The sequence below is a fragment of the Bos mutus genome, chromosome 11 (assembly GCF_027580195.1).
Source record: "Bos mutus isolate GX-2022 chromosome 11, NWIPB_WYAK_1.1, whole genome shotgun sequence".
Taxonomy (NCBI): Eukaryota; Metazoa; Chordata; class Mammalia; order Artiodactyla; family Bovidae; genus Bos; species Bos mutus.
In genome coordinates, this window is record NC_091627.1 from 3,347,513 (window position 1) to 3,369,082 (window position 21,570).

Sequence of the window (21,570 nt, forward strand, 5' to 3'; positions counted from 1 at the left end):
GCCACCCGTGGGGACTGGCCCCGGGCCAGAGTGGGGCAGGACTTAAGCCAGGACCCCCAAGGGCCCAGAGTGCCAGGCGGCCTGGCTAGATGCTGAGGCAGGCAGGTGTTGCTCTGGGGATCCCAAGGGTGAGACCACAGACGCCAGGCCTTCCTCAGTATCCTCAGCACAGAGAGGGCCGTGGATGCAGGGTGAGCGTCCTGCGGAGCGGGGATGTGAGGTCTGGAGGGCCGTGTGGTCAGAGTGGGAGGGGCCTGGGCAGCCCCCACCCGCTGCCCTCTCTGAACCCTGTACTTCTGTGCTACCTGCCTGCCTGCGGTCGGTCAGTGGGTTGATCAGACAGTGTCTTCAGACAGAAGCCCCGGAGGCTGATGCAAGTGTCGGCGAGGCCCAGGCCACGTCCCCATCAGCGCGCGTGACCCCCGTTCACACAGGAGAACCCAACGCGGCTCCATTCTGCTTTCTTGGAATATTAATGACTAGCCCTGGCTGAAATGCTGCATGAATATTCATACAGAATCAATGGTCCAGCAGAGGTGGCCAGGGGAGGGGACGGTGACATCGGCCCGGAGCCTAGGAGGCCAGGGCGGGGCTACCGAGCGGAGTCAGCTGTCCTGCCGTGGTGGCCCCCTCCCCAGGCAGCAAGCAGTGACCTTCCTGCCCTCGCTGGGCTCAGGAGCCCGGCACCAGCTGTCTGAGGCCGAGATGGGGAGACGGATGGTCTGGCCCAGGGCCGGGCGTAGCCAGGTGTGTGGGGAGCCCCCCCCATACAACCTGGGGCCCCTGCTGGTAGGAATGGTGCTGTTCACCCTGACCGCCGGCCGCCCCTGTGAATGGGGCTCACGTGACCAGAGAACGGGTTTCCAGATCTTTCCAGCGGCCCCTAGCACCCTCTCCCTTCTCTTTGCTGTGCTGCCCCCTGGGCTGGTGGCACTGGGTGTGTCTCCAACCTGGAGGATCCTTGCCCCCTCTGCCCACTGCCCAGCCCTGGGCTCCTCCAGGCCTGCGCCGCTGCCCAGTGCCCACCTGTGGACTTTGCAGAACTAAGGGGGCCTCTGCTGCCTGTGGGAGGGTGGTGGGTAGCTGCTCTTTGATGATATGCCCCTGGGTTTTAAGTGTGAATTCATCATTTACAACAGCACTGTGACATAATGGGAACATGAATTATTTGTATGCTTTTCAAATTGTACTTCGATGACCCTGTTTCCCCGGCTCCGTGCATGAAAGTGCCCCAATGAACATGATTATCCTCCTTAATCCACACCCTGGGGCTGACTCAGCCTGCGCTGGACACCCACCGGTGTCCTGAGCGGACGGGTCACTGAGGAGCATTTCAGAGCGGCTGCAGCCCTGTGTGACCCCCCACCCCTCCCCCTTGCCGTGCAGCTGACTGGCACACGTGTGTGTGTGCACGTGTGCACACTATGCAGACACGTGTGCGCACTAGTGTCCTCGGTTTGGAGCAGGGGTAGTTCCAAGTTGGGAGGCGAGCGTCCCAGCTCCATTTGCCTTTCTGGCTTCCTGCATGTGGTCCTCTGGCTGCTGTCTTCAGAGCTGGTTCTCGTGGGGATGGGTCTTATTCCCGACCCTGTGCTGGGGAGAGGGGGTCGCTTCTCTCCACCACCAGCTCCTCCTGCTAGAGAGGGGAGAGGAAATGGGTGGGGGGCAGTCTGGACTCACTGCCCAGAGTGGACAGGTCTGCTGAACACAGCTCCTCCCAGGGGCTGGGAGGGGTTCTGGGGAGCGCAGCTCAAGGCCAGCATTTCCTTCCAGGCGGGGGCTGCAGGGAGGAGGGCGCAGCGGGCTCCAGTGGCCCCTGCAACCCAGAGGGACCAGGGCCCAGCCTTTCTGGCCCCCCTGCTCCAGGAAGGTGCCGGCAACCGGGGCGACGGCTGCAGGGCCTGCCTGGGGGCAGATCAGCCGCCCTGGTCTTGACCTCAGGGACACGACCTGAGGGAACAACCTCTAGAAGGACCTTCTCAAGGAGACCTGGCCCTCTGTTGAATGATGAGCGAGTGAATGAACAGGACTGTCCTATCTCAGCCCTTTCGAGACAGAACATCACAGATCTGGTGGCCCATAAACAGCACACATCTGCATCTCCCGAAAAGTGGGAGTGCTGGTCACTCAGTCGTGTCCGACTCTGTGACCCCGCGGGCTGCAGCCCACCAGGCTCCTCTGTTCATGGGATTTTCTAGGCAAGAATACTGGAGTGGGTAGCTATTCCCTTCTCCAGGGGATCTTCCTGTCTGTTTCTCCTTGTTGGGGCTGGAAGTCCAAGGTCCCGGGGCCAGCAGAGTGGGTATCTGGCAAGGGCAGCGTCCAGGATCCCAGACACCATGGAAAGGGTGGAAAGGGCATGTGCTCTCTGGGTCTTCATCTATAATCCCATTCTTGAGGGTGGGGCTCCCCAAAGCCCCCACCTCCTAATACCTTCTCCTGGAGTCTAGAATTTAACATGTAAAGTAGGGGACAGGCACACACTCACCATAGATGTCCCATGTCCCTGGGGCTGGCACTCAGTAGTCCCTCCACTTTCTTAATGACTGTGTCCAGGGTCATTCAAGGCCTCCGTCAGCTGGGTCTCAGGGTCGGGAGGTCTCCCACCAGAAGTGCCCATGGGCATGGGTGCTTGACTTTTGCTGAGTTATCCCTGGAAAATCAGCCCCAGTCTTTAGGACCTGGCCCCCGGAAGTCCTTCTGCTCGTCTCACCTGCATGTCTCTAGCTGCAGCTGTCAAAACCTTTGCCAAGTCCTGTCTGCATCCTGTCTGTCTCCTCCCTGGGGAACCTGTGCCCAGCTCTCTCCTGCATCCCCCAGAGGCACTGACTGTCCCCTACGCTGCCATATCCACCCTGCCCAGACCCTACTATCCCTCCTGGGAGAAGGTGAGTCACGTGGCTGCCTGGCCCCTTGGCCTTCTCAGGAGCAGGCAGCAGCAGCTGCTTAACAGCTGCACTAGATGTTGGAGGGAAATTTAGGACAAAAGAGGAAGCAGATTGAGCATCCAATTTAAACCGAGGGGAGGTATCCAGAAACCAAAACTGCGCTGCCCTAATTCACGTGCAGAGCGAGCCACGGGTTTGCAGCCTCTGACAAAGAAACCGAAAGGCTCACCCAGTTTCCTTCTGTGCAAGGGATCCAAACTTGCCCGACAGGCGCCTGCAGATGGCCCCAGCCTCAGCACTGCAGGCCCCTCGTGCTGACCAGTGTGTCTGCCCTGCAGGACAGGCTGAGGCCAGGAGGGGTGGGTCAGGAGTCAGAAGCGCAGACAGTTACCCCAGGCCAGCTTCAGCCCAAGGCCACGCGGGGCCCGGGAGACGGCGCCTCACACCCCAGCGGTGGGTGTGCTCTCGGACCCAGCTCCCAGCTGGAGAAGGTGCTTCAGTGGACGCGGGGGCTGCCCCCAGTGAAGGGCTTCTGGGAGGGGTCTGGGGCCAAGGGAGTAAGCCTCAATCCCAGAGCTGCTCTCATCAACCATCAACCCCCACGAATGAGGCCCCGCCCTCGGCGAAACCGCTCGGTGGCTGTGGGGTGGGCGGCAGGGGTGAGGGGTTGATCTGTATGAGAGCGTGCGGGCAGGGATGGGCCTCAGGCCCCCTTCCCCCTGGGCCCCCAGCCCCGAGCTCAGGAGCCTCCGGTTCTCGAAGCCAGTGCGTGCCTGGGTCGGGAGCCAGGAGTGGGAGCCCAAGGGGCGGGCGTTCCAGCCTGGTGCCTGAGGTGAACGAACACCAGGAAATCAACACGCTCTGCCAGGGTTTGGAAGGGAAGTGGATTCTGTGATAAAAGGTCCTGCACCCAGCACCTGTTCAGTCCTCCAGCTGCAAGCAACGTGCCCGGGGCAGGATCCCTCCCTGGTGGAGACGAAAGACAGGGCAGCCTGGTCGGCCGTCAGGAAGAGAGACGCCATCTCCAGGTGTCGGGGCCTGCTGCCGCCCGCCCAGAGGCAGGCGAGCCCCCACCCAGGAGAAGCCCGCGGCCCACTCAGGTGGGTGGGGGTGGTGAGAGGAGCACGGCAGGTCCCCTGTGGACACGGGGCGCAGCAGCCACGCCCTGCACCCTCAGCCTCCGCCTGCTTGTGGCACCCACAGTCAGTCCGGCTCCTCCCTCCCCGATGCCCCTCTCATCGCTTATTGTTCAGTTGTTAAGTCAAGTCCGACTCTCTGTGACCCCAGGGACTGCAGCACGCCAGGCTTCCCTGTCCTCCACCATCTCCCGGAGTTTGCTCAAACTCATGTCTATTGAGTTGGTGATGCCATCCAACCATCTCATCCTCTGTCGTCCCCTTCTCCTCCCACCTTTAATCTTCTCCACCATCAGGGTTTTTTTTTTTTTTCCAATGAGTCGGCCCTTCGCATCAGGTGGTCAAAGTATTGGAGTTTCAGCTTCAGCATCAGTCCTTCCAATGAACATTCAGAACTGATTTGTTTTAGGACTGACTGGTTTGACCTCCCTGCTGCCCAAGGGATTCTCAAGAGTCTTCTCCAGCACCACAGTTCAAACCCTCCCATAGTTTGCAGGCACCTAATTCCCTGGATGGGCTCTTCCTGCACAGAAGTGCCCAGAGGACCCGGTCCTGGACCCGGAGATCCCCAGCCCTGAGGTGGGAGCCCCTTGGTGAGGGTTGGCCTCCAGAGGCAATGGGACCGTGGATGGATGGGGACATAGATGTTAGCACAAAGCCCAGGCCTGAACTAAGGCCCACCCCATCCCTCCCGGCTGGATGCCTCACTGGGGCAGCCTGGATCTGAGCCACCAGGTCCCTGCTCAGAACTTCCAGGCAAAAGAAAGATGGCCACGGCCAGCAGGGACCGGGGCTGCAGCACCAAAGGGCAGGGCTGGATTCGGTCCGCACTGCCACCCCAGAGCCCTGGGTGTGGACTGCTGGAGCCACGGTGGGGTATTAGGAGCCTAGTGAAACAACCGCACTGGGGGTGGGGGGACCCCTCTGTGGCCGGAGACGGCCATGTGGCCTTCATCTGTTATCAAACCTGGCGACTCCCTATGGAGAAGGTGAGGGTGCCCTTGGGGAGGCCCAGGAGGTGCCAGGCCCACCTGCAGCCCTAGGCAGGGGAGTGACAGTCCAGCAGGGCTGGAGGCCAAGGGGGCAGAGGGAACACACCCCTCGTCCCCCAAGGAGGCCCTGGCCCGGGGCAGCCCCCGGGGAGCTGGCCAGGTGAGGGCTGACGCCTGAGCTCCCGGGGTGTGAACCCCGCCACTGCCGCGTGGGCAGGGCTCTGCTGACGGCCGCGCCCTGCGGGCCTCCCTTGGGTCACCGTATGGACCCCGCCACCCCTGCGGAAGGGATGGTCTTTAGTTCTGGGTGCCGTGGACCCCAGGCACCTGTTGCTCCTCGCAGGACCAGACCCGGGTCTGAGTCTGTGGGGTCCTTCCTGCTGGCCTCAGTGGGGGCCCCTGGGCTGTGAGCTGCTGCCCTGCATGCAGACCCCAGATTCAGTGTCCCTGCCTGCGCATCTCTTGAGCTGCCAGAGCATCTCGTCACCACCCCCCCACATCCATCCCCGGGGTCCCCCAGGCCCCCAGCTGGCAGGGCCTGCGAGTCTCAGGCAGGAGCCTGGGTCCTGCAGGCAGAGCGCAGGCCGGTCCGGGCCCGAGGACACTCCCCGAAGATCCCAGTGTGGACCAGCGCACCGGTCACCTGGGGATCTGCACTCTGCAAGTCGTGCCTCAGAGCCTGGGGGTGGGTCAGAGTGGGTGGTGTGGAGCATAAGGGTCCGGGGACGGCATTGTGGCTCGGGGGAGCCACTGGAAGGCTTTTGGAGGAGGACAGAGGGTCGGCTGTGTGGCCAGATGCCGAGAGGGGAGGACGAGACCAGGACAGACCGTGCGACCGCTGCTGACAGCGAGCCTGCTACCCCCGAGCCTCTAACCCCAGCCGAGTCTGGTCTGACTCCCCAGGGCCTTGACCCTGGAGCAGCAAGTGCCACTTGTCATTTCCCCGGGGGGCCTGATCCCCCAAACTGTGCTCCCACAGCCCCGTCTGAGGAAACGGCCCTCATGGACCACCATCCTAGCGACAGTTCGAATGCTGCATCACTGACCCTTTCATCCTTTGGGCTCCCCATCCTGACCCAGTCCATGCCCCTCAGCCTTCCCTGGGCCCCAGGAGAGGCCCCAGCTGTCTAACAGAACTTTCTCCTCTTCACCTCCACCTGGGTCAGAACAAGGCAGCCCTGGCCCCACCCCTTGCCACGGGCCCCACCCCTTGCCACAGGCCCCACCCCCGAGCCTGCTCCTCCTGGCTCCAGGGTCCTCCTGGCTCCAGGGTCCCTGCTCCCTCAGCCCTGCCCACCTGCCTCCTCTTCAGCCCTAGGTCTCCTCTTGGCCAACAGCCTCCTCCTCTCAGTGCCCGGCATGTTACTTCGTTTTTCCTTGCAGAAAATATGAATAACATAAAATCCACCATCTTAATCTTTTATTTGTGGTTGGCTGTGCTGGGTCTTTGTCGCTGCACAGGCTTTCTCTAGTTGCAGCAAGTGGGCTCAGCTGGTAAAAGAAAAAATCCGCCTGCAAAGCAGGACACCCCAGTTCGATTCCTGGGTCAGGAAGATCCCCTGGAGAAGGGCATGGCAACCCACAACGGCCGTTCATGGGCTTCCCTGGTGGCTCAGATGGTAAAAAATCCGCCTGCATTGCAGGTGACCTGGGTTCAATCCCTGGGTTGGGAAGATCCCCTGGAGGAGGGCATGGCAACCCACTCCAGTTTTCTTGCCTGGAGAATCCCCGTGGACAAAAGAGCCCAGTGGGCTACAGTCCATGGGGCCGCAGAGTCAGACACGCCTGAGCGACTAAGCACAGCGCAGCGTGCCGGGTCTCTGTCGCCGCACGGGCTTTCTCCAGCTGCAGCAAGCGGGGATTACCCTTTGCTGCGGTGCCCGGGCGTCTGGCCGCGGTGGCTTCTCTTGTTGCAGAGCGCAGGCTCTAGGGCACCTGGGCTCAGTAGCTGTGGTGCACAGGCTTAGTTGCCCCGTGGCACGTGGGATCTTCCCAGACCAGAGATTGAACCCGTGTCCCCCACATTGGCAGGGGGACTCTTATCCACTGGACCACCAGGGGAGCCCCATCTTAACAAAAACACAGGGCAAGGGCATCAAGCACACTCACGTCGCTGTGCAAGCATCAGCACGCCCATCTCCAGGAAGCTGCCGCCTTCCCAGCCGCCCCTCTGTCCCCACTAGTCGCTCACGCCCCTCCTCCAGCACCGGGCCCTCCCCTTCTATTTTCTGTCTATGCGTTTGGCTCCTTGAGGGACCTCCTGTAAGTGGACCCTACCGGGTTTGTCCTGCTGTCTTGGGCTCATTTCACCAAGCACAACGTCCTCCAGGCTCATCCACGCTGCAGCCTGTGTCAGAATTTCCTTCCTTTTTAAGGCTGAACAGCATACCGTTGAACGTGTTCACTACATACTGTTCAACCCTTTGAGGACACCTGGGCTGTTTTGAGGTGTGACTGTTATGAACAGGTGCACACATTTCTGGTAGACCCCGTTTTCAGTTCTTTGAAGTGTGCACCCAGGAGTGCGATTGCTGGATCGCACGGCAGCTCTATGTTTAATATTTTGATGGACAGCACACTGTTCTCCACGGCGCCTCACCATTTACATTTCTACCAGCATTGCACGAGGGTTCCAATTTCCCCACATCCTCCACAGCACTGGTTATTCCCTGTTTTTCATTTTGTTTTGGTTATATTCTTCTCATCATCGTAAGGGATGAAGTGGTATCTCCTTGTGTGCATGGCACTTTTCAGTCCGTGATTTTTTTTGTAACCATCTGTCTGGGACATAAGCCCCAGGGGAGCAGCCCTGGCCTGTCGTGTTCTCCATTGACCTCCGGGGCAGAGTCCCAGGCCTGGCACAGAGCAGGACTTCCAGGAGGACCTGATGTCTGTAGGCAAGCGTGCTGCCTGCTCCCCCTGCCGAGCATGGGGACCGCCTTACCTGCAGACTCCCCAGGCTGCTGCAGCCTCTGTCCACAGTCCCCGCTTCTGAGCAAGACCTGTCTCCTCTTCGTGGGGCTTGATTAAACCATCTGCTCATAAGTGTAGAGCTCAGTCGTATGTGAGCCAAAAGGAGGGGCCCAGCAGTGTGAGAGCCAGCGTGGGGAGGGGTCAGGATGGCTTCCCTGAGGGCCCTAGTGGACGACCTTGGGCTGAAGGGTGAACCAACCAGAGCTCACTTGCCAGCACAGAAGAGGAGGTTTCCCAGGCAGGGGAATAGCAGGTGCAAAGGCCCTGTGGCAGTGGGGGCGGGGGACGTGGCCAGCACAGACAGGCAGCTTGCGTGGGTGGGGAGAGGACTGAGGCCAGCCGCTCAGGCCTGGGGGGATGTCACTGAGTGAGGCCCTGCCAGCCCTTCTGGGCACACCACCCACTCCTCCCCCACACCACCCGCCCCTCCCCCACTCCACCTCTCTTTCCCCTACTCGCTGCACCTCGCCCTTGGGCATCACCCTAGTCCCCAGCTCGCATGGCTACAGGATGGCCAGGCTTTCCCATCAGATGCTCAGAAGTTTCACAGTCCCCCCAACATGGGGTCCAGCTGCCACTCACAGCAGAACATGGGCTGGCTGGAGGGCTGGAGCCCGCTGTCTGTCCCCAGATTCACTGCAGGACAAGCTTGATCCTGGGTCTGGGGTAGGGGGACGCCCCCTGGGCAGGCCTTGCAGGGGGTGACGGGCACCTGCCATGCAGAGCCAGGTGCCACTGGGCCCTGCAGGTCATGGTGGGCTTCGGAGCAAGCTCAGCCACGACCCCAGAAAGAGTCGGGAGTGCCCACTCGAGTGCCCCGTGGCCCAGCATGACCCTCGAGATGATCGCGAGGTCATCTGGAGTGCGGAGGGGTGGCCCTTCCCTGGGGGGAGGGTGTCTCGCTAATTCTCCGGTGAGAATACCGCCACGAAAATAGCAGTGGCAGTGGGAGGAGGCGGCCAAGGGACCAGGAGGGTCTTGTCTCCAGGTGGCTGCCAGCCCCTTTGTGGGAGGATCTGGGGTGGGTGGACCTTGCAGACTCATCTCCCCACCATCCTGCCCAGTGCCCGGAAGCTGCAGGCAGTGCACCCTGATAGGCAAAGGGGAACTCCAGGCTCTGCCAGGAACAAAGGCAGAGGTAGTCTCATTGGAGGGCAGGCTGGGGCCTCCTGGGAGAGGTGCCAGCCCGGAGGGCCCGTGCTGGGCTTTGGCTAGAGGGTGGCCTGGGCCCTGGGTGGCCGGGGAGGTGCCTGCCCATTGTCCTAGGCTGTCGTCGCCCAGAGAGGCCGTGACAGTGAGCAGCCCCCTGCTGCTCTCCAGGCCTGGGCGGGAGCCACCCTGGGGGGCTGGCAGACTTCCCAGGGGGTGGGGGACGTGTCGGGTAGGCCGTAGGATTGGGAGGGGACTGTTCCAGTATTAAAAGTGGGGGTGAACTCAATGAACCCCGAGCTGGGGACAAGGTGGGCACAAACCCAGCTAAACTGGAAGGCCTGACTTCTGCGGGTCTGGGGGAGGGTGGGGACCCTGCTCAAAGCCGGCCTGCGAGTGGCTGGCCTGGTTGGCACAGAGCGGGGGCCTAACAAAGAGGCACTTGTGGACTGCTGGCACGCGGCCGCTAACGGGGCAGCCAGGGCCCCGCTCAGAGCCGGAAAGGGAGCCGCGCGGCTGTCCTGACAGCCGCCTGGTCTACGGAGGGGTCTTTGCTGCCTGTGCCTCTGCTGGGAACACTGCTCTGAGAGTTGCAGGAAAACCTTCCACGGGCCCCTCCCCACGAAGGCCTGGGAAGCCCCTACGTGGGGGCAGCTTCCGAGGAGGGACTGGACAGGAAGTCAGGTGGCCCCCCTGCCACAGACCTGGAGGCTCCCCTGAGAAGGCACGCACTGGCCGTGCCAGCCTGGGCTCCTCCGTGTCCTGCTGGCAAAGGTCAGGCAGGAGGCAGACAGGCCTTTCTCTGCTCCCCGCCCAGCCCGGACCGGGCGCTGTCACGGCTGCGGCTCCCACGCAAGGCAGCCGGCAGGACCTGCTGCCTCTCTGCTGATCACGATGCTGGAGTCTGTTCCCAGCCACGGGTCTGACCTGGCGTCCCCCCTGCTGCTTCCCTTCCTGCTGACTGGGTGCCCTGGACCCTCCGAGCACAGGAAAGCGGCACCAAGAACTCAGGCAGGTGGGGGGGCGGTGTCCAGTCCCTCGTCAGCAAGCACATAGCATCCCTCAGGCTCCCACACCCCACAGATGGCCATGGGCATCCGGTCTGTGCCGGGTACCCCGCAGGTCAGGGCCAGGGCCGTGGACAAGACAGGGAGCCTGTGCCCCAAAGGGGAGACAGGGGCTCTGAACCTCAGAGTGGATTCATACAAGGTCGGGTCAGGGAGAGCTGGCTGGCAAAGGCCCAAATGGCTGTTTCATACAGGAGGGTCAGGAGGGCCCATGGTCCAGGGACATCCGGGCAGAGACCCAAAAGGAGCCGTAGGTCAAGCCTCAGAGACGCTGGGGGAAGAAGGTCCAGGCAGTGGGGACAGCAGGTGCAAAGGCCCTGGGGAAGGAGGGCGCCAACGTGAGGAAGCCCCATGCAGGAGCCAGTGTGGCTGGAACCCGAGTGCGGCCGAGTGGAGGGGGCGTGGGTGAGGAGCCAGGTCCCGGCCACTGCAAGGACTGAGGCTTGCATTCTGAGTGAGAAGTGAGATGCGGGCGCAGAGGGAGCTGAGTAGGGGGGCGCCGTGATCTGACATGTATAGAAGCATCTCTGTGCTGTCATGTGGAGGCAGGGGCTCAAGGGATGGATGGGGGGACCGGAAAGGGGCTCGAGGGGGTGGGCAGGGGGGCCAAGCAGGGGCTCGAGGGGCCAGGCAGGGAGGCCGGGCAGGGGGCTGCTGCAGGGACCTGACGGGGGTGGGTGGAGAGGGGAGTAGACGGGGGGTGGGGGGCGCGGGGTAGACGTAGGGTGGGGAGCTGGAGCAGGAGGGGTGGGTTGGAGCCCTGACACAGCCTGGCGGCAGAGCTGTAAGCACTGGGGTGTGAGGAGGGTGGGACGGGGATTCTGTGCTGGGCCTAGGCTCTGGACAGATGGAGCTTCCGGAAGGAAGCGCGGCCACATGCTGAGGTGGGGGGGACGGGGCACAGAGATGGGCACGGTCAGTCTGCATCACACTGAGACATCCATCGGCCACCCGAGGGGACAGGGCAGGGAGGTGCCTGGCTAAGTCAGTCTCGGGCTTGGTGTGCTTGATGGACCTTAATCTTTGAGATGAGCCTCAATGGAGGACGTGGGCCTCTTCCCAGAGCTGATGTGGCAATGTCTGCAGATCCGCCCATTAGTATTGGCTTTCAGGGGTCTCCAGGGTGGGGAGCCCCAGGCTGCATGGGGCCCAGGACAACAGCAGAGTGGGCGGAGGCCTCAGCTAACTGGGCTGGACTCAGGGAGCACCGAGGGGAGAGGCGTCGGTGCTCCCACCACGGGAGCCGGCTCCACCCCGCTGCCCAGCATTCGGCCACCTTCAGGACCACCGGAGCAGCACCTGGCCGGCTCCCAAACACGTCCACTGTCCAGGGAAGGACAGATAGCAGACAAGCCTTGCCCCCTAGTGCGCCCAGAGCCCCCACCCCTGACACCCTCTCATCAGTCTGTCTGTAGGGTCACCTCTGTGACTATTCTCTCTCCCTAGCCTGACACTCTCTGGATAAAAGGCGGGAAGTGAAGCTATAGACCCAGAAAGCTCAGGATGGGAGGCCAGGCCAGGCCTCCCTGAGCTGAGAAACCCCTTGCTGGCATCTCAGACGGACTGCGGTGCTAATCAGATCCCTCACGAGGGGACTGCAGCTGCCCAGCCTGCATATCAGCCAGCACAGTTTGACCCTTCTTAACGTCTATGAGTCCTAGTGATCAGACAGAGGGACCACACCCCGCCCTGCCTGCTGGGGGACCGGCAGTGAGGAGGAATCCCAGGCTGGCTGCATTTTCTTCCTAAGTTGCCTTTTCCTCCTAAGTGAAACAGGAACAGAGAACCAACTTGACGGAACTGCTGTGAAAATCGAGTTAGACAACTTGCAGGGCGTGTAGCGCAGGCCTGGATTCTCACAGGTGTTCAGCTGTAGTGTTTAAAACGTGCAGGTGTGGTTTGCACACACCCCCCCCCCCCACAACATGCACACAGAAGCTGCACCGAAGCCGCTCCTCAGCCCTGGAGACAGGCTTGTGGGTTATCTGTTGTCTTCTAAAAACTTTTCAATATTTTCCAAATGTCTTTTGTTAAAGAAGAATCTCTTTCATGTTTAGAAAACACAAGTGATTAAAAACAACTGGAATGTTCGAAGGTGTGACCAGCTCCCCAGGTGAGTGCATGAAACAGCCAGCACCCCGCCCCATCTTCACCTGGCGCCCGTGACGTGGCCACATCTGTAGACCCCATCAACACGGCGACCCGCGCCACCGGCACGAGGTGGGGGCTTTGGAGCCTTGTGGATGGCTTTTCGCATCCTGACCCCTTGCCTGAAAGTGGCTAGGGAGGTCCCTCTGGGCTCAGAGGTGTCTGCAGAAGCCCCAGTTTCCCAGGGCCCTGGGGCGTTTGCACAGCCGAGGTTCTAATAACACTGAGGAGCCAGTGGCAAGCTGGGGCTGCAAAGCTGCTCTAGGCCAGGGCATGGCTTCCCTCCCCTGCGGTACCCCACCCCCACCCCAGCCTCCACCGGTCCTGTGCTGAGCAGGAGGCAGTTACCTGTAAGGACCACATGCCAAGCCACGTGACTGTGTCTCCAACTGGTAAGAGTCCCCTCAGGACAGTCAGACTGCCCTGCAGGCATGTGCTGGGCTGGGAGGATGTGGGGCCTGGGACAAGCTTAGGTCTAAGTGGGGCTCTGGGGGTGTACCCAGAGCATCCTTAAGGCTTCATACCCATCCCCCCCTGAGGCAAGGCAGGAGTGAGCTGGTGGGGGGAGGCTTTCTCTGCTGACCTCGAGATGGGGTCGCGGGTCAGTCCATGACCAAAGTCAAGGACTTATGAGACTGGGGACAGGAGTACTCAGACCAGCTTCTGACCCCTGTCCTAGGAATGACCTTGGCTAACTGTCCTGCAGGGCTTTAGCCCCAGCCTCTGACCCCCAAGGGACCCAGAAGGTACTCTGGGGGTGAAAGTGAAGGTGGGAACCCTGTTCTTCACACCAAGCCCCTCCTCCCAGTGACCCTCTGCTCAGGACCACTGACCCGGTGCCGCCCCATTTTCCTGCAAGGACCCCGCGGCGCTGAGCGAGCCAGGAGGTCTCTGGCCTAGCAGGGCTACTGCAGCCTGTCCTGACCCCAGGCCTCAGGTTAGTGTGGGGGCGACTGAGGGGGACTTTTGAGGGTCCTTTCCGGTTTGTAGCTGATTTTATTTGTCCGCCCTTGTTTTAAAACATCACCTCTGTCCACGGGAGGGGGGCCTCGAGCAAAAAACCGGGAGCCGCTGGGGTCGGGAGGAGTCACTAACAGCCAGTGCGCCCAGATCACGCCGGGCCTGAAAGCAGACCCGGCCGCCTTCACGCAGCTAGCTGTTACGCGGCTCAGCGCCGGAGGCGCCGGCCACCGCCGCTTCTTCCGCAGCCCCGCTCTCCGGCCTCCGGGCGTCCGTAGCAGCCAAGGCCGCGCACCTGCTCCTGCCGGCGGCCCCACACAGCGCGGCATCCCGGTGCTGGCGCGGCCGCCGCGGGGAGGGGGCGCCCCAGGACAGGGGGTTCCACACCTCCAGAGTGTGTGGGTCAGCGCCCCGGTCCTGCCCTCGTCCGGCCCCGGCTTCTGGCCCCGCGCAGGGTCCCACGCCAGGAGTCGGGGAGGAGGCGCGCGGAGGGGGCGCGGACCGGCCGCCCCCCGCCCCCCGCCCCGGGACCCGCACCCGCTCCGTCCTCGCCCCTTCCCGGGCGCCCACCTGGCGCGGGGCGGCGCGCCCCGGGGCGGCGAGTGCGCGCACGCGGTCGGCGCGCTGTCCCTTTAAACGGCCCGCGGCGCCTCCCCCGCGCGCCCCGCCCGCCGCGGTGCGGCCCGGTGCTGGGCGCGGCCGGAGAAAGTCCATGTGAGCCGGAGCGCCGGGCCGCCGGAGCACTTCCTGCCGCAGGCCGGACCGGGCCGGCGCCCGCAGGTACCCCAACTTCGCGCCGCCCGCGGGCCCCGCCGCCGCACTTCCCGCGAACTCCGCGGCGCGCCCGCCCTCGCCTGCCGCAGTGCCCAAGTTCGCGCCGCGCGCCGCCCGCCGAGCTGGCCGGCGGCGCCCGGGCCTGGGGAGGCGCTCGCCCCGGCCGGGCCGCACCCCGCCCGCCCCGCCGAGCGGGGACCCGGGCTCTGGGCGTCTCCTCTCCCGCCGGGCTTCTCGGGACACTCGGCCTCCGCCGACCGGACGGACGGATCTCAGCCCTTCGGGGCGGAGAATGCGCGCGAGCTCGGCGGGGGGATACGGCCCTGGGGACACGCCCCTCCCTCCGGGGCCGGGGTCCGAGGCCGGCCGCGCGGCTGCGCATCAGCCCGCCCTGCGTCTCCCTTCCCCGCCTCCCCAGTCCCACTGGATCCCCCCGCCCTTCGGGGCATCACTGCCCTCTGGGCGCCCTCGTGCACCCCCTACCTGGGAGAGCCTGGGGGACGGCTGCACTGGGGCGGGGGATCCCACCTGTCTCGCTGCGTTTCCTGCGGTGCTGAGGTCTTGGGGCCCCGGAGCCCCTTCTCCAAGAAGCTCAGAGGTGAGCTCTGAGCTTGCTGCCCTTCCCCACCCCCGCCAGGGCCGGGCGCGGGGCCGGGGCGGGGGGTGGAGGGGGGGCATACTCAAGCCCTTCGGACGTCGACCTGGTTGGGGGGGGGGTGGTCATGAGGTCAGAGGTCACCTCCGGGTCTCCTCTTCCGGGCTTCTCAGAAGTTTGGTCTTGGCGCTTTTGATGGCCAGCTCTCTGCTGGTGGCCCTTAAACCTGTGGATTTGCGGTGGGTCGGTCCTGGATCTGGGCAGATGCCCACTATGATGGAATCTTCCTCCTTCTCCAGACCAGGGTCTGAAAGGTTTTGCCCACGGGAGCAGTTGGGCTCTTTCTTTCTGGTGGTTTTTCTGAGGACCGGTTGGGCACCCAGCTGTGAGTCCCCTGGCCATAGGTTCTAGCTGAGCCTGTCCTGTGTGTCGGTGGGGGGTGGGGGCGGGCTGGGGGTGGAGGGGAAACAGGCTGTATGGGCTGGCCATCTGGCAGAGCTGGTCTTCTGAGCACTCTGAACACACACCGAGCTGTGCTCGCTGGGTCTGGTCTGGTCTGGTCTGATCTGGGTCTCTCCAGGTCTCCACTTCCCCACCTTCCCCTCCTCTTCCCCGTTGAACTCCGGGCCCCTCTAACCCCCGCTACCCCCCGCCCCGTCGACAAAGGATGTGGGTCTGGTATTCAGCACAGGTGCTTCTCAGCACTCCATGCGGAGTGTCGTTTAAGCCCCCCTAGGACCCTAGCGGAGGCGTCTCTGAGGATCGGCTCCATTTTAGAGACGAGGAGTGAAGGGTCAGCAGCCAGCACTGCCATCCACCTTCCAACACTCCCGTTCCCCTCCTCCCCGTGGCCCTCTGTGGTGCCCACCCCTCCCAGGAGGCCCACTGGCATCCTCCTGTTGGTCATGCCACCGTTGGGTGGCACCTCGGCTGGAGCCTGAGTGAAGGAGCTGGGAGGGGTGAGGCCTAGGGTGGCTGGCCCCCGCTGCTTCGGTGAGCTGGTGGGAAGGGGCACCGAAGGGGGACCGTGTCACTTCTCTGCTCGCAGTGGCAGAGGTGGGTGCTCGGTGGTCACACCTGGCGGGGTGGGCGCCGGCTGTGGCACCTGATAGGCCGCTGACTCCGAGCCGGCTCCGTCTGGCCCCTGCTCTGCAGCCGTTCAAGGCGCCTGCAGAATCTTGGCCCAGGAGAAAACGCTTGTGTGTTTTCTGACGGTGACACCAGCCACCCTGGCTGCCCGGGAGTGCCTCTGGGTTCCTTGTCAGGGACGTGGTGGGGCGCTCAGAGGGGCCTTTCCCGGGAGGTGGGCTCGTGGGTGACTTTTAACACAACCCTTAAAGCGTCCCTCTGTTTTCCAACTGAAACGTGAGCTGCATTATTCATGGAAGACAGACAGTGGTGATGGCAAGTGCTGAGCTGGCATTCGCAGCCGGGGCTCCTCTGGCACCTCTGCCTCTAGCTAGGGCTCTGCAGGCCTGACTTGCGGCCTGGGCCAGGGTGGGCCTGGTACCCCTTCCGGGACAGAAGGTAGGCACTGTGACTTCGACCCTTTCAAGGGTGTTCCCAGGGCTCCACCCCACGCCCCTCCTCTGAGCACTGTGCTCTCGGGAATGTAGAGCCTGAGCCTGAGCGGGCTGCAGCAGACGGGGTCTCCCTCCTGGCCCTGGGGCCTCCTGGTGCGGCCCCCGGCACTCACCATCCGTACAGCGGGAAGCCTCAGCCACCTGAGGCCTCATTCCTTCCACCTGGGGATGCGAGCCCGGCCCCCACAGCCCATCTGCCCCCTTCCGTGTCACCCTGTCCTGTCTCGCCTGGGCTCTGCTCCAGCCTGGTTCCCCCCGCCCCCACCACCCCGCCCCAAGTTCTCTTGTCCTGCTGGGGTGTGGGAGTCGGGTGAGCCCCCTAGCTGGGGGCAGCGTGGTGAACGTCTGCTGAGCCCTTTGAGCGTAAACTGCAGCCCACATGACAGCCCCTAGCTCCCAATTCTCCAGCCTGGTTCTCCCAAGACCCAGTGCCTCCTGCAGACCCCCCAGTACAGGCACACTTGGGAGCTTGACCCAGGCTGGGTTCTTGGGATAAGACAAGCAGCCTTCCAGCTGAGGATCTGTCGTGTTAGCTGACTGGGGCCTGGCTCCTTCGCGCGGCCAGGGTCCCCAAGGGATGCCCCAGGCCCAGGAACTTGGTCTTTGGGTCCAGGCTTTTGCTTGCGGTGTGGTAGAGTTGGGGGGCACTTCCCTGCACAGGGAGGGGGCCCTCGGTCCCTGGCTGGACCCAGAGATGTTTCTGGCTGTGGGCAGCCCCAGTTTGGGAGCTGGGAAAGTCTGGTTGGGCCTGGGGTCTGACTAGGGGCTGGGGAGGGGCTTCAGGGCCTCTCACTGGCCCCAGTCAGGCTGGCCTGCACGTGTGCAGGGAGCACTACTGACCACTCCGTGGTCTGGGCGCTGCCCCGGCTTCCGCCGGTGCCTCATCCTCGTCTGGCTCACTTTCCTGGACAGCCCCTTGGTCCTCCCCGAGGCGAGCCGTCTGGCCCTCGGGTACTTCCAGGTGGGGCCTGAATTTAGAATTAGAGCCAGCATCTCCATTCATGTCTGCACCCCAATTCAAGACACGAACGTCTCCTCACCCTGTACCCCTGGCTGTGGCCCGTGTGTCCCCCCCTGCCCTGCACCCCTCCTCACTCGGGCCCCCTCTCCGGGAAGTGTTCACTGCCACCCGCCCTGCCTCCCGAGCAGGCAGGGATCCTGGCGACCTCTGTTTCTCTTTTAGCAAATCCTTTCTCTCACCAGGCCTGGCTCTCAATGAGATCATTTGCAAAATATGCTTCCCGGCTGGCCGGGGCTCCACACTGTCACCTGCGGCTGCTCGGAGCTGAGAGCTGGGCTTCCTGTGCCCTGGCCTCTGGCCTTTGTCATTTAAAGTGCAGGTTTTGAAAGCAGGTGGCCCCCTCCCGTGGCCGAGGGTCTTGTGGGTGAGGATCTCAGCGGACCTCTGGCGGGGCAGGTGTGGAGCAAGCCGGGCTCCCTGGTGGCTGCCTTTGGGGTTGGCATCCTCAGAGCCCCCCCTGAGGACAAGGATGGTGGGGAGCACTCCCCCCCTGCCCAGTTTGGGAGCGAGTCTGAGCTGGAGGAAGCAAGAGGGGATCTGATGTGGCCCTGGGCTCTCCGGGGCTGCCCCCAACTTCTGTTGTGTGGACCTGAGTCCAGGCAAGGAGGCGCGTAGGAGCAGGACCTCTCGGGTCTCTCACTCAGTCCCCGGGTGTGTGACCTGGGGTGCGTCACTTGCCCTCTCTGAGCCCCGCCCAGGCCTGTGTGAAGTGATGCTACTGCTGGGAGACTGCAGGTGAGCAGGCCCAGCCTGGGGGCCGTCTGGAGATGCCCCCTCCCTAGAGCCAGCAGGGCGGGGGCAGGGGGGGTGGTTCATGCCCCTTTAAGGAAAGCCTGCTTCTCTGTTAGCGTCTGCGGGGAGGCTGGAGGAGGGTGGAGGCGCTTTTCTCTAAGGTGTTGGTCTCTGTCCCATGGGGAGGAGAGGCTGGCTCCTCCGGGGCTTTGAAGGAATCTTCCCCCTCTCCCTCCCCCTTGGCCCTGGGCCCTGGCGTCCAGGAGGGCACATGGCCATGGATGGGCCCAAGCTCTCGGGGGGCCCCGCCCCACGCCCGCCTGTGAGCTGGGGGAAGCAGGCAGGGCCGGGGGCGGGGACCGCTGGGGCCCAAAAGTGCCCATATATAGTCACCGGGGTGAGCAGTGAGCCTGGCCAGTGGGGCTGCATCCCAGGCCCAGGGCTGGCCCGGCCCGCCAGGTCCAGCATCAGGCCCAGCCCCCCAGGTCCTTGAGGGTGGGCTGGCCCTGGAGCAGCAGGAGGAGGGGCTTGTGTGCTGAGAGCAGCTGGATTTGGAGCAAAGCATCATATATAGCAGCAGGCACAGGCTTGGTGCTCTAGGAGTGTTTGTTGATTGACAGCAAAAGTCTCAGGGGCACTCAGTAGTCAGGGCCGAGTGTGTTTCCTGAGACACCACTTCTGAAAGTGGGAGGCTGTAACCTGGCTGCCCTCTTGGCCTGAGCCACCCAAGGGCCCCTGGCTGGGGGCTGGGGGTGGGGTGCCCCCTTTTCATTCTGGTGACACCCCCAGTTGTCCCTACCGCATCCGCATGGTACCAGGAGCTTCTGCTCTGATGGATGGCGTTTTCCAGAAGATGCGCCCCCTCCCTGCCGCACCCTGCCCCCCACCTCCTGGACGCTGCCTGGAGTTCAGCTGGTGGGGAAGGGGCAGTGCTGCCCTCTGGCTGCTGGTGGTCTTTGCGGGAAGTCGGCTCCTGGACCCCTTGGGGCCAGCCCACCCTCACCCTCGGCATCTGTTTCAAGGTCTCTGCGCCAAGAAGGGGGAAGCAGCCCGTCTCTGCTGCATTCCGACTTTAGTGCTGTTAAAAAATCACAGTGTTAACACAGAATGCTCCTTTAATGTAGTTTCCATTGCACTGCTAAGCGCCTTTGTTAAATTTTGTACATTAATACTTTTTGTTGTTGTCAGCAGTTTTTTTTTTCTTTTTTGGGGGGGATATAAAGCCATTAGGGTGAGAGAAGATTAAAAAGATACATTACAATTAAAATGTTAATGAAATCTGCATCATACAACTTTTGAAACCCTTTAGGCATTAATCTTGCCTGTGTCATGTCCATTAACTTTGGCTATTCTTATTCCACACTGACCCCTGCTGAGAGATTTGTGCTATAATTGGATTTTTTTTTTCTTAATAAAAAAGAAAAGAAAGCTTTTAAGAAAATAGAGATTGAGTGGTGGCCCCGGCTCCGGCATGAAGAGAAAGGGAGGGAAGGGTCTCCCTTTGGGGGTGGCCGTGGGCCCCTCCCAGGCCGTCAGCCCTCTTTCCTGCCCCATGGATGGCCAGCAGTTCTGGACACTCGGGCCCAGCCCCTGCTGCTCCCCCAGGGGCCCGGTGTGGCCATGTGCTCAGACCCGTGTCCTCACCAGGCCCAGCTCACCTGTGGCGGGAGGGTGTGCCGTGGCCGCAGTCATGGTGTGAGTGTCCAGGGCTCAAGGATCTCACCTTCCATGGGTGGGTCCCCAAGTCCGGGCGCTGGGTGAGTGACTGCAAGGGGGATGTTCCGGAAGGACCAATGGTTTTGGTTTTGAGTTTTCAGGATCCCTCGTCCCCCAGGAGATGCGCGCCTGGAAGTCTGGTGTCCTGGGCACTGGGGGCTCCAGCATAAGGCAGGGCTAGAGTTGGGGGGCGGGAAGCTCCCCCACTGCCTATGCCCAGGGGAGCTGGGACCCCCCCGGCCCCTGCCGAGAGTGGGCCCCCCCAGGTGCTCTGTGAACTTGTCTGCACAGACTCACCCTTGACCGTGGCTGGAGCCTGTGGTGGTTCCCGTCCAGATAGCACCCCTGACCGGGGTGAGGCTCAGGCCCGGTGGGGACATGGGCCTAGCCTGGGGCGCCTGGGTCTAGCCAGCCCTGAGCAGTAGATAGTCACAGCCGTGGCTCTGGGAAGCTGGTCAGGTGGTTGGCAGGGGGCTGCAACAGACAGATTTCGTGTCTGTGTGTTTTTGCAACACCTTTCTATAAAGGGAAACATAATTTAAAATATGATTACTTAGTGTTGTAACAGCCGCCTTAGCGCTCCACGCTATGCCGAGATCATTATCAGAGGCTGATATTAACTTGCAAAGAATATTATGCAAATTGCCCTCTGGCTCCTCCGGGAGCCGTCCCCCCAGGATGGAGATGCGCGTGGGGAGCGGGTGGGGAGCGGGCAGGTCCCTTCCCGGGGTAGGGAGAGGCGACAGCCCGCATCCCGGGCCCCCTAGCCGTTGGTTTCCTGGCTGTGTCTGCGGACGCCGGGCAGGGCCTGTCCCCTTTCTCCATACCCGGCCTGGCTCCTTGTCTGGGGGGGTACATGGAGGGGTGGGCAGGGTGAAGGTTGGATGCTCACGCCCCCCAGGCTCACCCCCGGACTCTATGCTGTCTGTGCAGCGAGTGTTGTCTCTGTGTCAGGCTCTGGGTGGCACCTGGTGGCCTTCACGAAGTGGCCAGTTTGCCCAGTGGTTATGGTGGCCTGACTGGCTCTGGCAGCAGCTGGACCTGGGGACCCACGAACCCCAAGTGCTTGTCGCTACTGAAGGGATTGGAGTCGCAGATGGGGCTCCCCCACCCCTGGGTGCAGGACCCCTTCCTGTCGCCTGACTCAGCACTGCACTTGGTGTTCCCCAGGGGCTCAGGGCAGCCCCCAGGGGAAGGTGGTGGGGGGCTTGGCGTGTGGCTCTGACCGTCCCCTCACACCTGCCCGCTCCTCGAGTCTGAAGGTGGCCACCTGCCTTACCAGGGCCAGAGCATCCGCCCCGACTTTGTGAATGCTGCTGTGGGGGTTCCCTGTGGGGTCTCAGCTCCGGGAGGGCAGTGATGCTTGTTTGCCTGTGGAGAGGGCAGGTCGGAAGGGACGTGAGCCTCGTGGTCACCCTGGAGGGTAACGGGGGTCACTGGGTAGGGGGTAGGGTCACTTTCCTGGGCCCGGGTAGCAAATGATCATAAATTTGGGGGCTTAAAGCAACAGAGACTTACGCTCTCACAGTCTAGAGACACAGCGGCAGGATCAGGGAGCAGCCAGGGCTGGTTCCTCCTGGGGCTCTGGGGAGACTCCTTGCCTCTTCCAGAGCCGGGGGCGCTGACGATCCTTGGGCCTATGGACACATCCCTCCCATCTCAGGATCTTACTAATTATGCCAGCAAAGACCCTGTTTGCAGACAAGGTCACATTCTGAGATTCTGGATGGACCCTAGTCAACCAGTGTGGTAGGCTGGCTGCAGAAACCCTTTAGTGCCTAGAGGAAAGGGGAGGGTCTGGCCGGCCCAGTGGCTCAGTGTTGCACTTGCCCAGGA

The 21,570-nt window shown here is 62.7% G+C and overlaps 1 long non-coding RNA gene across 3 annotated transcripts; it reads right to left on the reverse strand.

Moving 5' to 3' along the window:
- Window positions 1-1,270: 1,270 nt before the first annotated feature.
- On the reverse strand, window positions 1,271-14,705 carry LOC138989797 (uncharacterized). 3 transcript variants are annotated; one of them, XR_011465946.1, is made up of 3 exons: window positions 14,616-14,705; window positions 2,489-2,653; window positions 1,271-1,636 (listed from the first exon to the last, which is right to left on the reverse strand). It is a non-coding gene; the product is annotated as an uncharacterized lncRNA (long non-coding RNA). The 3 variants fall into 3 exon arrangements; XR_011465944.1 differs by having other exon boundaries at window positions 14,571-14,683; XR_011465945.1 differs by lacking the exon at window positions 14,616-14,705 and adding an exon at window positions 3,118-3,256.
- Between the last annotated feature and the right edge of the window lie 6,865 nt (window positions 14,706-21,570).